Source organism: Rattus norvegicus, chromosome 1, assembly GCF_021556685.1.
Source record: "Rattus norvegicus strain SHRSP/BbbUtx chromosome 1, alternate assembly SHRSP_T2T, whole genome shotgun sequence".
In the NCBI taxonomy this organism is placed as follows: Eukaryota; Metazoa; Chordata; class Mammalia; order Rodentia; family Muridae; genus Rattus; species Rattus norvegicus.
The window spans coordinates 82,624,255-82,636,479 of NC_141534.1; positions in this window are offsets into that span (position 1 = coordinate 82,624,255).

A 12,225-nucleotide genomic window follows, 5' to 3' on the forward strand; every position below is an offset into this window, starting at 1 on the left:
TTTGTACATACATGTGTATCTCTTTGTATGACTGTCGATGGGAGCAACATTTTTCTATGTATGGATTTTGTTCTATAAGTGTGTTTGTATATGTGTGTATATTTCTTTGAGTGTTAGTCAGAGTATGTGTCTTGTGTACCATTGTATGCATTCTGAGAGTGTTTCTATGTGCCGATCCATATTTAGATCCACTTTACTCTGTAGTTTTCTGCCTATTCCTTTATGAATGTATTAGCCTTTACCTGCCTTTTTGTCATTATGTGTGAATATGAATTTCTATGTGTGTCAATATCATTCTGGAATGGTGCTTATAATTCATGTTTCTCCCTGTGTGTTGCTGTCAGTCTGTCTGTCTTTGTGAGTGTACAGAAACCTGTGTGTGTGTGTGTGTGTGTGTTTGTATGTGTGCCAATGTACATATTTTGTGTAATTTCACATTTGTGCATATGTATGTCATTTTTGTGCCTGAATTTATATATATATGTGTGTGTGTGTGTGTGTGAACATGTATGTATATTAGTGTGTACATAAGTATATAGCTGTATTATATGTGTGATTCAGAAAAGATTGAGACTCTCTATGTGCTAATGTGTGTTTGTGTCTATGTGTGTTTGTGTTGCATATCTGTGTTAGGTTCTGAAATTTTGTCAGTTTGTGTTGGGTAGTCTTGTTTAAGAGAACTGAAATTCTTGGAATTTTATGATAATTTCATGTTTTAAACATTTTATTTTCAATTGGATATTTTTAATTTACATTTTAAGTGTTATCCCCATTCTTTTTTTTCCCTCCAGAAACCTACTATCCCATCCAACCTCTCCCATCTACTATGATGGTTCTTTCTCACCCAAATATCCACTCCCTTCTAGCTACCTACTCTGACATTCTCCTACACTGAGGCATCACGTCTTGACAGGAGTCAGTGCCTCTCCTCCCTTTATGCCTGACAAATCCATCCTCTGCTACATTTGCAGCTGGAACCATAGGTCCATCCGTGTGCACTCTTGGGATGGTAGTTTAGCCTTCCTTTGGTCTCTGATACTCAATTTGTCACAGTATTTCCTCCTGTGAGCATGTTTGTTCCTCCATCTAAGAAGGTGTAAAGCATCCACATTTTGGTCTTTCTCCTATTTGAGCTTCAAATCATCTGTGAATTGCACCTTGGATATAGCAAGCTTTTGAGCGAATAGCCACTTATCAGTGAGTGCATGCCATGCATATTCTTTTGCTATTGAGTACCTCACTCAGGATGTTTTCTAGTTCCATGCATTAACCTAAGTATTTCATGAAGACATTGGTTTTAATAGCTGAGTATTACTCAATTGTGTAAATGTACAACATTTTCTTTATCCTCTCCTCTGTTGAAAGACATCCGGGTTGTTTCCTACTTCTGATTATTATAAATGAGGCTGCTTTGAACATAGTGGAGCATGCATCCTTTTTATATGTTGGAACACAGTTTAGGTATATGTCCAGGAGTGATAGAGCTGAATCCTCAGTTAATAATTTGTCCAGTTTTCTGAGGAACCACCAGAGTGATTTCCAGAGTGGTTGTATCAGTTGGCAATCCCACCAACAATGGAGGAGTGTTCCTCTTTCTGCACATTCCCGTCAATATCTGCTATCACCTGAAATTTTGATCTTCTTTACTCTGTGATATAGAATCACAGAGTTGTTTTGCTTTGCATTTACCTGATGATTAAGGATTTTGATCATTTCTTTAGGTGCTTTTCAGCTACTCAATATTCCTCAGTTGAGAATTCTTCGTTTAACTGTGTAGCCCACTGTTTTATAAGTGGATAATTGATTCTCTAGAGCTTTACTTCTTCAGTTCTTTCTATATATTGGATATTAACCCTCTGTTGAATGTAGGATTGGTAAAGATCTTTTCCCAATTGGTTAGTTGCTGTTTTGTTCTATTGACAGTGTCCTTTTCCCTAAAGAAACTTTGCAATTTTATGAGGTTCGATTTGTTCATCCTTGATCATAAGTCATTGGTATTCTTTTCAGGAAAATTTCCCCTTTGCCAATGTGTTTGAGGCTCTTCCCCACTTTCTTTTCTCTTAGTTTCATTGCATCTGGTTTCATGTGGAGGTTCTTGATCCGCTTGACCCACTCTCCCTATCAATTTAATGTAGTACTTGAAAGCCTAGCCAGAGCAGTTAGACAACAAAAAGAAGTCAAAATATCAGTCTTTGCAGATGATATGACAGTATACATAAGTGACATCAAAAATTCAACCAAAGAACCCCTACAATTAATAAAGAATTTCAGGAAAGTGAATGGATATAAAGTTAACCCAAACAAATCAGCACCATTCCTCTTCTCAAAGAATAAACAGGCTGAGAAAGAAATTAGGGAAATGACACCATTCGCGATAGTCACGGTTAATATGATATACCATGGTAGACTTTAACTGAGCAAGTGAAATATCTGTATGACAAGAAATTCCAGTGTCTGAGAAAATAAATTGAAGAAGAAATCAGAATGTGTAAAGATCTCTCATGGTCATGGACTGGCAAGATTAAAATATTAAAAATGGACATCTTTCTGAAAGCTATATACAGATTGAATGCAATAAAAATCAAAATACAAAGTCAATTTTTTCACAGGGCTATAAGTAGAAAATTGCAAGTTCTTTAGAAATAACAAAAAAAAGAAAAAAAGAAAAACCAGCATAATGAAAACTATTCTCAACAACTAAAAAACTTCTGGGAATCACCATCCCTAACTTCCAGCTGTATTACAGGGAGATAGTGGTACAATTTGCAAGGCATTAGTAGAGAGTCAGGTAGTTAGATCAATGGAATAGAATTGAGGACCCAAAAATCAACCCACACACCTATGGTCACTTGAACTTTGACAAGGAACTGAACCTCTCCAGGGGAAGAAGGGCAGCATTTTCAACAAATGGTGCTGGTTCAACTGAAGGTCAGCCTGTAGAAGAATGGAACATGATCTTTTCTTATTGCCATATACAAACCTCAAGTCCAAGTGGATAAAGGACCTCCACATAGAACCTGATAATTTCATATCTCCAATTGCTTTTTTTGTATTTCTCACTTTCATTCTTTAAATGATGTTTCCTTTACTATGAAATTATAATACATTTTATGACTTGAAGGAATGGTATGCATATTGTTGTACAATGCTCATCTTTTAGCTAAACTCGTTTCTCAGAAAGACCCACTTGACTAAACCTCTTGGGGACAGAATGATTATCAAAAGAGAGAGAGAGAGAGAGAGAGAGAGAGAGAGAGAGAGAGAGAGAGAGAGAGAACAGGAAGACCTTGCCTTTTTTTTTTTTTTGTTCTTTTTTTTCGGAGCTGGGGACCGAACCCAGGGCCTTGCGCTTCCTAGGCAAGCACTCTACCACTGAGCTAAATCCCCAACCCCCGCCTTTTTTCATATTCAGAATTTCTTACAATGCCTTGGGATTAAAATGTAAATAGGAAAGTTCAACCTATATTTTCCACATGGTGGAACATTTTATGTATATAGAGACATGATTGAGTTGGCCACAGGAATTAGAAATGTGGATATGTAATAACTTATCAACTTATTAAACACAGCAGTAAACACTGCGACATATTGAAAAGAAATATTTTGTCACATCAGGAACCAATTTCTAGGTTACTGTATTAGTTTTTTGTTCATTTTTAATATATATTTACTAATTCACTGAAAGATTTCATGGATGAATAAAATATACCATTTTTCTATGAGAACCATTATCTGAAATGTAATGAATATAAAACTGTTCTTCACCACCATTTTATATTCTTTCCTTTAAATTTAACAATATACTTTTCATATCTTTTTTATTGTTACACAGTAATCTCCTTCCTTATCTTAAACCTGTGCAATCCAAGTTGGTTCAAGTGATACTAATGTTACAGTTATGAAATATTAATTTCCATAATTGCTAACATTTATTATTATACTCAGAAATTCTTTTCCCATATAATAGGGCATTTACAAAGCTCATTAATGAATGCAATTGCAGAAATTCATATTTACACTAACATCACTTTTAAGAAACTTGAAGAGCACCTTGATATTTTAAGTACGTTGTACAAAATTTCAAAGGAACATATAGACAGGACAAGTTCTACAGACAAAGAAATGGCTCTGAAAACACATCAAATAGGGCAATAACAACAATGAAACAAAATTAAAAAATAATCTTCAACGATGGCTGAATATTTTTGGTAATACTATCTAAATGTAATCAATAACAAGAAAGCTTTTTTATATTTTTATATTTTTATATTTTATATGTATTCCTTGGTGCCTTCCGAAGAACTGGAGAATCATTCACATACAAGAGGAGAACTTTTCTTTATAAATTTGGAGGAAGATATTAAATGTGTAATGAGAGGGAAAATGAAATTAGATAACAAAATATATGATGGGAATGTATGGAGTTATTCTTGACTAAAACACACACCAAAAGAACATAAGATAGAACAGAAAGAGTATTCTCGGAGAATAAACCATGAGCTGATATGAGGCCCCCAGCAGATATGCAACATAGGACTTCCTGGTCTGACCTTACTGAGAGAAAACTCACCTAACCCCTGAAAGACATAAGGCTAAAATGTATTGGGAAGGTGTTGTGGTCAGAGAGGTGGGGATATCCTCTTGGACTTGGGGGAGGAGATATGGGATGAGGATGAATCTGGGAGCCAATTGGGAAAAGAATAATGAATATTCTGTCAAAATATTAAACCATGAAAACTAAAACAAAATTAAATAGGTTTGCAAATATATTAAAATGCTATTATACTGTAGTTATGGAAGGGATAGTTAAAACTTCTGATATTCATATGTACCTAATTTTTCTGAGACTTCCCTTGGTGTGCAGTTCTGATTGAGGTCCTGAACTCACAAAATTCTGGAAGAATGGATTGGGAGACAGATGCTTTGATTATGCTGCTTCCTAGAAAATAAATTTTCCAAAAAGACAATTGAGTGCTTGCAGATCCACTAAATCTTCATATTGTTCAATTCTCCTCCCACATTGGGATAAGGTATGGGTGTCAAATGCATCAACATTAACAAAAATATCACTTCCCTAAGTTAGCCTTCATAGATGTATGATCATTAGCAATGTCCCCATAAGAAACACATTTTGCAATAACATCCATATTTGTCTATTGAGTAAATTGAGAAAGCCTAATTCTACTAGGTGTATTCTGAAATCCATATATTCTTACATAATAAATACATACTCAAAATTATTACATAAAATGATATAAAATTATTTCTAATAATACAAATAATCGACATTATTTAGAAAAATAAATAGAATAAATATTCACAAAAATTATTTTTTATTATTTTACTTATATGGGTGTGTATGGAGTACATACCAAAGTGCTTGCATGTGTATACAAGAACAGGTCCAACTGAAAGGCATACAGTGATTCTGACAGAGAGACAGCTCTGAAAAATGTTACATGGGTATAGGAAAAGAAATCAGATATTCACCATGGACTTTACATTCTCTGCACAGTTGACCCAAATGCTCAGGCCCATAAAACCATTTGATATTAACCATTCTGATTTGTGTGAGGTGGAATCTCAGGGTCATTTTGATTTGCATTTCCCTGATCACTTAGTACTTTGAACATTTCTTCAAGTGATTCTCAGCTATTCTCAATTGCTCTGATGTGAATTCTTTGTTTAGTTCTATACCACATTTTTTGATTGGGTGTTTGATTTGTTGGTGGTTAGCTTCTTAGCACACACACACACACACACACACACACACACACATATACATATACACATATACATATTTTGTATATAAACTCTCTATTTGATTTGGGGATACTGAAGATTTTTTTCCAGTCTGTAGGTTGAAGATTTGCTTTATTGATTATGTCCTTTATCTTAGAGATTTTTCCGGTTTCATGATGTTCTGTTTAGCAATTCTTGATGTTGGAGCCTGATATATTGGATTTCTGTTTAAGACATTTAGGAAGTTTCCCATTGAGCCAATAAGTTCAAAGAACTTTGCCACTTTTTCTTCTAATAGTTTCAGTTTATGTGGTTTTATGTTGAGGTCCTTGATTCACTTGGAATTGAGGTTTATGCAAAGCTACAAATATGGATCGATTTTCATTTAGCTACATGGTGACTGCCAGTTAGACAACATGATTTATTTAAGATGCTTTCTTTTTTCCATTTTTTCCTCTTATTCAAATGTCTATTGCCTTTAAGTATGTAGTTTCATGACTGGATCTTCAATTCTATTCCATTGATCAATCTGTACATTTCTCTCTGTTCATTTCTCTACCAATACTATGAAATTTTTATAATTATGGCTCTGTATTATAGCTTGAGGCCAAGGATGGTGACTTCACCACCAGTTCTTCTATTGTAAAAATTAATTTTCACTGTTCTAGGATTTTTCCATTTCCAGATTAATTTGAGAATTTCTTTTCCATGTCTTGAAGAACTGTGCTTGAATTTTATTGGATATTGCAATGATCTGTAGATTGCTTTTGGTAGGATGGCAATTTTTACTGTTAATTCAGGTGAAGCATGAGCATGGGAGATCTCTCCATTTTCTGAGATCTTCCTCAATTTTTTGGTGAGAATCTTGAACATGTCCTACAGATCTTTCATTTGTTTGTTTAGAGTTACTCAAGATACTTTATATTATTTGTGGCTATTTTAAAGGGAGTTGTTGCCCTATTTTTTCTAAACCTCTCTTTTTTATTTGAATAAAGGAAAACTGTTGATTTATTTGAGTTAATTTTGTATCCAGCTACTTCCTGAAGATGTTTATCAGCAGCAGAAGTTCTCTGGGAGAATTTACGGTTGTTTATGTGTACTATCATATCATCTGCAAATAGTGATACCTTTACTTGATCTTAAGAGAGCTCCTTGATTTTTTTTTGGGGGGGGGAATTAAATAGATATGAAGGGAGTGGCCATTTTTGTCCTGTCAATGCGTTTTGTGGTATTTTTTTCAAGAATCTCTTCAGTTGATTTGATATTTGCTGTCCATTTGCAGTAAAATGCTTTTATCATATTTAACTGTTGGCCTTAAATTATTTTATCATGAAGGAGTACTGTGTTTTGTCAAATGCATTTTCTGTATCTAAGAAGAATATTAAGTGATTTTTTGAGTTTAATTATATAGTGGTTTATTTCATGGATTTTTGTATATTGAACCAACTTTGCATCCTTTGGATGAAGCCTACTTGAAAGTGGTGATGATGGTTTTCATGTGTTCTTGGGTTCAATTTGAAAGGATGTTGAGTATTTTTGCATGGATACTACAGCTTCAGATAATTAATTAGGTACTGTTCATCCTGCTGATATTTTATGGAAAAATTTGAAGAATATTGCTGTTAGATCTTCTTTGAAGGTCTGATATAATTCTGCATTATAGCCATCTGACCCTGAGGGTTGTTTTTTTTCTGGGGGTGGGGGAGGCTGTGAGGATTTAATGATTTCTTCTATTTCCTTAAGCAATATGGCATGATCACAGGTTTCCTGGTAGAAAACCATCCATTTCATATAGGTTTTCCAGTTTTTTGTTTTTTGGTGGTTTTTGTTTTGTTTTGTTTTGCTTTGTTTACTTATTTATATTTTTTTGGTATAGGCTTTTGCAGTAGGATGTGATGATTTCATATTTTTAATTTCCTCTGTTTCTTTTTTTTTTAGTCTCCTTTTTCACTTCTGTTTTTTTGTTTTGTTTCATTTTGTTTTTGTTTATTTATTTGTTTGTATGTTTTCTAATTTGGATAGTGTCTCTAGGCCTTAGTTTGGCTAGGGGTTTATTTATCTATTTTCTTTATTTCTCAAAAACAAATTTTGGGTGTGACTGATTTTGTGTATCTTTTTCTTTGTTTCTATTTAGTTGATTTTTGACTCTAAGTTTTACTCCTTTAGGGTGAGTTTGCTTCTTTTTGTTCTAAAGCTCTCAGGTGTGCTGTTAAATTCCTAGTGGTAGATCCCTCCAATCCTTTATCAAAGAACTCACTGCTGTGAATTTTTTTTTCTCTTAGCACTGATTTCGCTGTGCCCCATCGGACATGTTTTGCAATCATTTTCCTTGAAGTCCCATAAGGCTTTAATTTTTTTTTTTGTATTTCTTCTCTGACTAACTTATCATTTAGTAGAGAATGTTTTATTTTCCAAATGTATGTAAGCTTTCTCTTGTTTTTGTTCTTATTGAAGACCAGCCTTCAGCCATGCTGATTTGTTAGGGTGTGTGTAGTTATTTCTATCTTCTTTTATTTATTGAAGCTTGTCATGTGGCACATTATATGGTCAATTTTAGAGATGGTACCATGAGTTGGTGAGAAGAATATATACTCTTCTGTTTTGTAGACATCTGTTAAATACATTCGGTTCATAACCTCTATTTGTTTTACCCTGTCTCTGTTTAGTTTCTTTTTCAACGTCCATTCCATTAGTGAGAATGGGGTGTTTAAGTTTACCACCATTCTTATTTGGGATTCAATTTGTGTTTTGAGCTTTAGTAAAGTTGCTTTATGAATGTGGGTTCCTTTGCATTCGGGACATAACTGTTCAGAACTGAGTTGTTCTGTTTGTAGATTTATTTATTTATTTATTTATTTATTTATTTATTTAATTTTTGTGAAGATGAAGTGTCCTTTCTCATTTCACTTGATAACTTTTGGTAAAAAGTCTATTTTATTGGACATTAGGATGCCATTTCCAGGTTGCTTCTTGGGACCATTTCCTAGGAAGATCTTTATCCAGGCTTTTCCTCTGATATACTGACTCTCTCTATTATTTAGGTGTTTTTTGTATGCATCAAAATGTTTAAATCTATTTGGATATCTAGTCTAGCTTATATCTTCTTATATGTGAGACATTAAAGACATATTTGTTAGTTCCTGTTACATTTCTTTTTTAGGTGTCATTAATGAATGTCACAGAAATTTATTTTTATTTTGTTTTGCTTATATATTTAAATCCTGTTCACTGACCTTCTCCCTGTTAGCTGCTCCCTCAATCCTTTCTGCTTTTCCTCCCTGATACTTATTTTAGTGATTGGCTATCTCCCTACCCTAACACTTCAAGTCTCTGAAATTCTAGGGTCCTGTTCTCCCACTGAGACCTGAAAAAGCATCTTAAAAGAAAAGTTAAAAGAATATATCCAAGGCAATTTTTGTCACACCCACCTTCAACAAAAGCATTGTGAAATTAGATTGCCAATATTAGCCTTCATGAAGAGATTGCTTCATTATTGCACATAGTACAAAACTCTAAAATCAATATTACACATATAAGAAATTAAAAGAAATATTTCCATTGAGTTTTATGAGGACACAGAAAAGAAAACTGATTTTCATTTCTTTCTTTTCCTCTCTTTTTGTATATTCTTTTCAGTTAAAAGAGTTTTTTTTATTCCAAAAGCTAATTAGACTTTATTCCTACCTCTTCATTTCCCAGCTCCTTAACACATCCCTCCTCAAGAGTATAATCCTATCTCCCATTAGAAAGCTATCTTTCATGGGATATATTTTGAATAATGTATGTTAATGTAAATTAGACTAAGGTTAAACAAATACTAACACATAGGTATTAGACATAATAAGGTACAGAGCCCAAAAGAAGCCATGAAATCCAGAGATTCATGTGTTCAAACACTTACAAATATCATTACAAAATTTAACTTGTAAGAAACAATATATATTCAAAGAACTTTAGGTTAAAAATAGATTGAAGGTATTTTATTTTTCTTCAGAAATGTTCAGGTTAGATCTTTGGGGCAATAGCTTAGAAGCGGGGGCAATTAGTAGAATTTAAAGTAAATAAGTTAAACAATGAAAATTTAAGAACAAAGAAATTGTCACTCTATTAAGGATGGGCCAACTGTCTACTTCTACTCTCAGATCTTGGGACCCAGTGTAAAAAACTTCTGTTGCCTTGATCTCTGCGCGCGCGCGCACGTGTGTGTGTGTGTGTGTGTGTGTGTGTGTGTGTGTGTGTGTGTGTGTGTGTTATATTTCCATTTATTTAGAAACCATGCTTTCTTCGTGTCCTCAATCATCTCTAGCTCTCACAGTTTTTCTATATCTTCTTCTATGGTGTTTCCTTTAGTTTGAAGAGAGGTATATTTGGATTTGACATCCACTTTAGATCTCAAATTCTGACTCAGAACATATAGTCTGTTTGTTGTTCTCAGAATTACTTCTGTCTGCTAATTAAGGAACATTCTTTGGTGATGACTGAAGAAGACATAGATTTATTAGTATGACACAAGAATACCACAAGTCATTGTATTGCTGTATTTTATATATATATATATATATATATATATATATATATATAATATATATTTACAATAGCAGCATTTACTTCTATAGGTACAGGCACTATCTAATTTGTGACTCATGGTATTCAAAATACTGCCTTGTGGGTTTAGTGCCATGTAGTGTTTGCTCACATAAATTAGATATGTTTGTTTCTCTGGCCTATAAAATTTGTGCCACAAAGGCCTTAACTACCTTGTAAGCAAAATACCATTTTAATCATGATTTTTGTTAAGGAGCATAGTAGCTTCTTATACGAGACACTATAATATTATGAATATTCTGTCAATGCACCAGCTCAAAATCTAGCAGGTTTCCCAGTTTCAAAGGGTATATAACACACTGACATCATAACTTCTCAGTTCTCAATAAATCTTTCCTAAGTTCTAGTATTAAATCAACTCAACTCGATGTACATTCATTTTATTCTCTGTTATGCTATACAATTATTTATGACTCAGTAAAAATACATAAAGGACTATAAAATGGAAAACCCAATGCATCCAAAATATATTTGAACTTCTGCTTACATTATTTAAATAAGTGGGGAGTTTGGAATTTTTAAATATATTTATTAGATATTTTATGTATTTACATTTCAAATGTTATCCTCATTACCCTCCTCTTCCATGTCCCTTCTCTGTTCTTTTATGAAGATTCTCACACTACCATTTACCTAATCCCATATAAACGCCCTGGCTTTCCCCTATAATAGAGAAATTTGCAATCACAGGACCAAAAACTTCTTCTTTTATTGAGGCCATACAGGGTCATCCTCCACTACATATGTGCCTGAAGCCATGGGTCCTTCAATGTGTTTTCTTTAGTTTGTGGTTTAGTCCCTGAGAGCTCTGGTTGTATGGATAGTTGATATTGTTGTTCTTCCTATCAGTTTGCCAAACCCTTCAGCTCATTCAGTTTTCTCTCTAACTCTTGCATTGGAACCCCCATGCACAGTCTAAAGGTTGGGTTTGAGCATCCACATCTGCATTTGTCAGGCTCTGGATGAGCCTATCTGGAGACAGCTACATCAGGCTCCTCTCAGTATGCACTTTTTGGCATCAGCAATAGTGACTGGGTGTAGTGGCAGCATATGGGATGGATTCCCAGGAGGGGAAGTCACTGAGTGTCCTATCTTTCAGTGTGTGCCTCCCTCTGTGTTACTGTATTTCCTCCAATGATTATTTTGTTACCCTTTTAAAGAAGGTCTGTAGCATCCACATTTTGGTTTTCCTTCTTCCCAAGACTAATATGGCTGGTCAATTGTTTCTTGGGCAGTCCGAGTTTTTGGGACAATAGCCACTTATTAGTGATTGCATACCATGTATGTTATTTTGTGAGAGGATTAATGCACTCAGGATGAAATTTTCTAGTCTAATCCTTTTGCCTAATAGTTTAATAAAGTCATTGTTTTTTTTGTTTGTTTTTGTTTTCTTTATTAGCTATTTTTTTATTAACTTGAGTATTTCTTATTTACATTTCGAATGTTATTCCCTTTCCCGGTTTGCGGGCAAACACCCCCCTAATCCCTCCCCCTCATCTTCTTTATGGGTGTTCCCTTCCCCATCCTCCCCACATTGCCGCCCTCCCCCCAACAATCACGTTGACTGGGGGTTCAGTCTTACCAAGACCAAGGACTTCCCCTTCCACTGGTGATCTTACTAGGATATTCATTGCTACCTTTGAAGACAGAGTCCAGGGTCAGTCCATGTATAGTCCTTAGGTAGTGGCGTAGTCCCTGGAAGCTCTAGTTGCTTGGCATTGTTGTTCTTAAGGGGTCTCGAGCCCCTTCAAGCTCTTCCATTTCTTTCTCTGATTCCTTCAACGGGGTTCCTATTCTCAGTTCAGTGGTTTGCTGCTGGCATTCGCCTCTGTATTTGCTGTATTCTGGCTGTGTCTCTCAGGAGCAATCTACATCCCG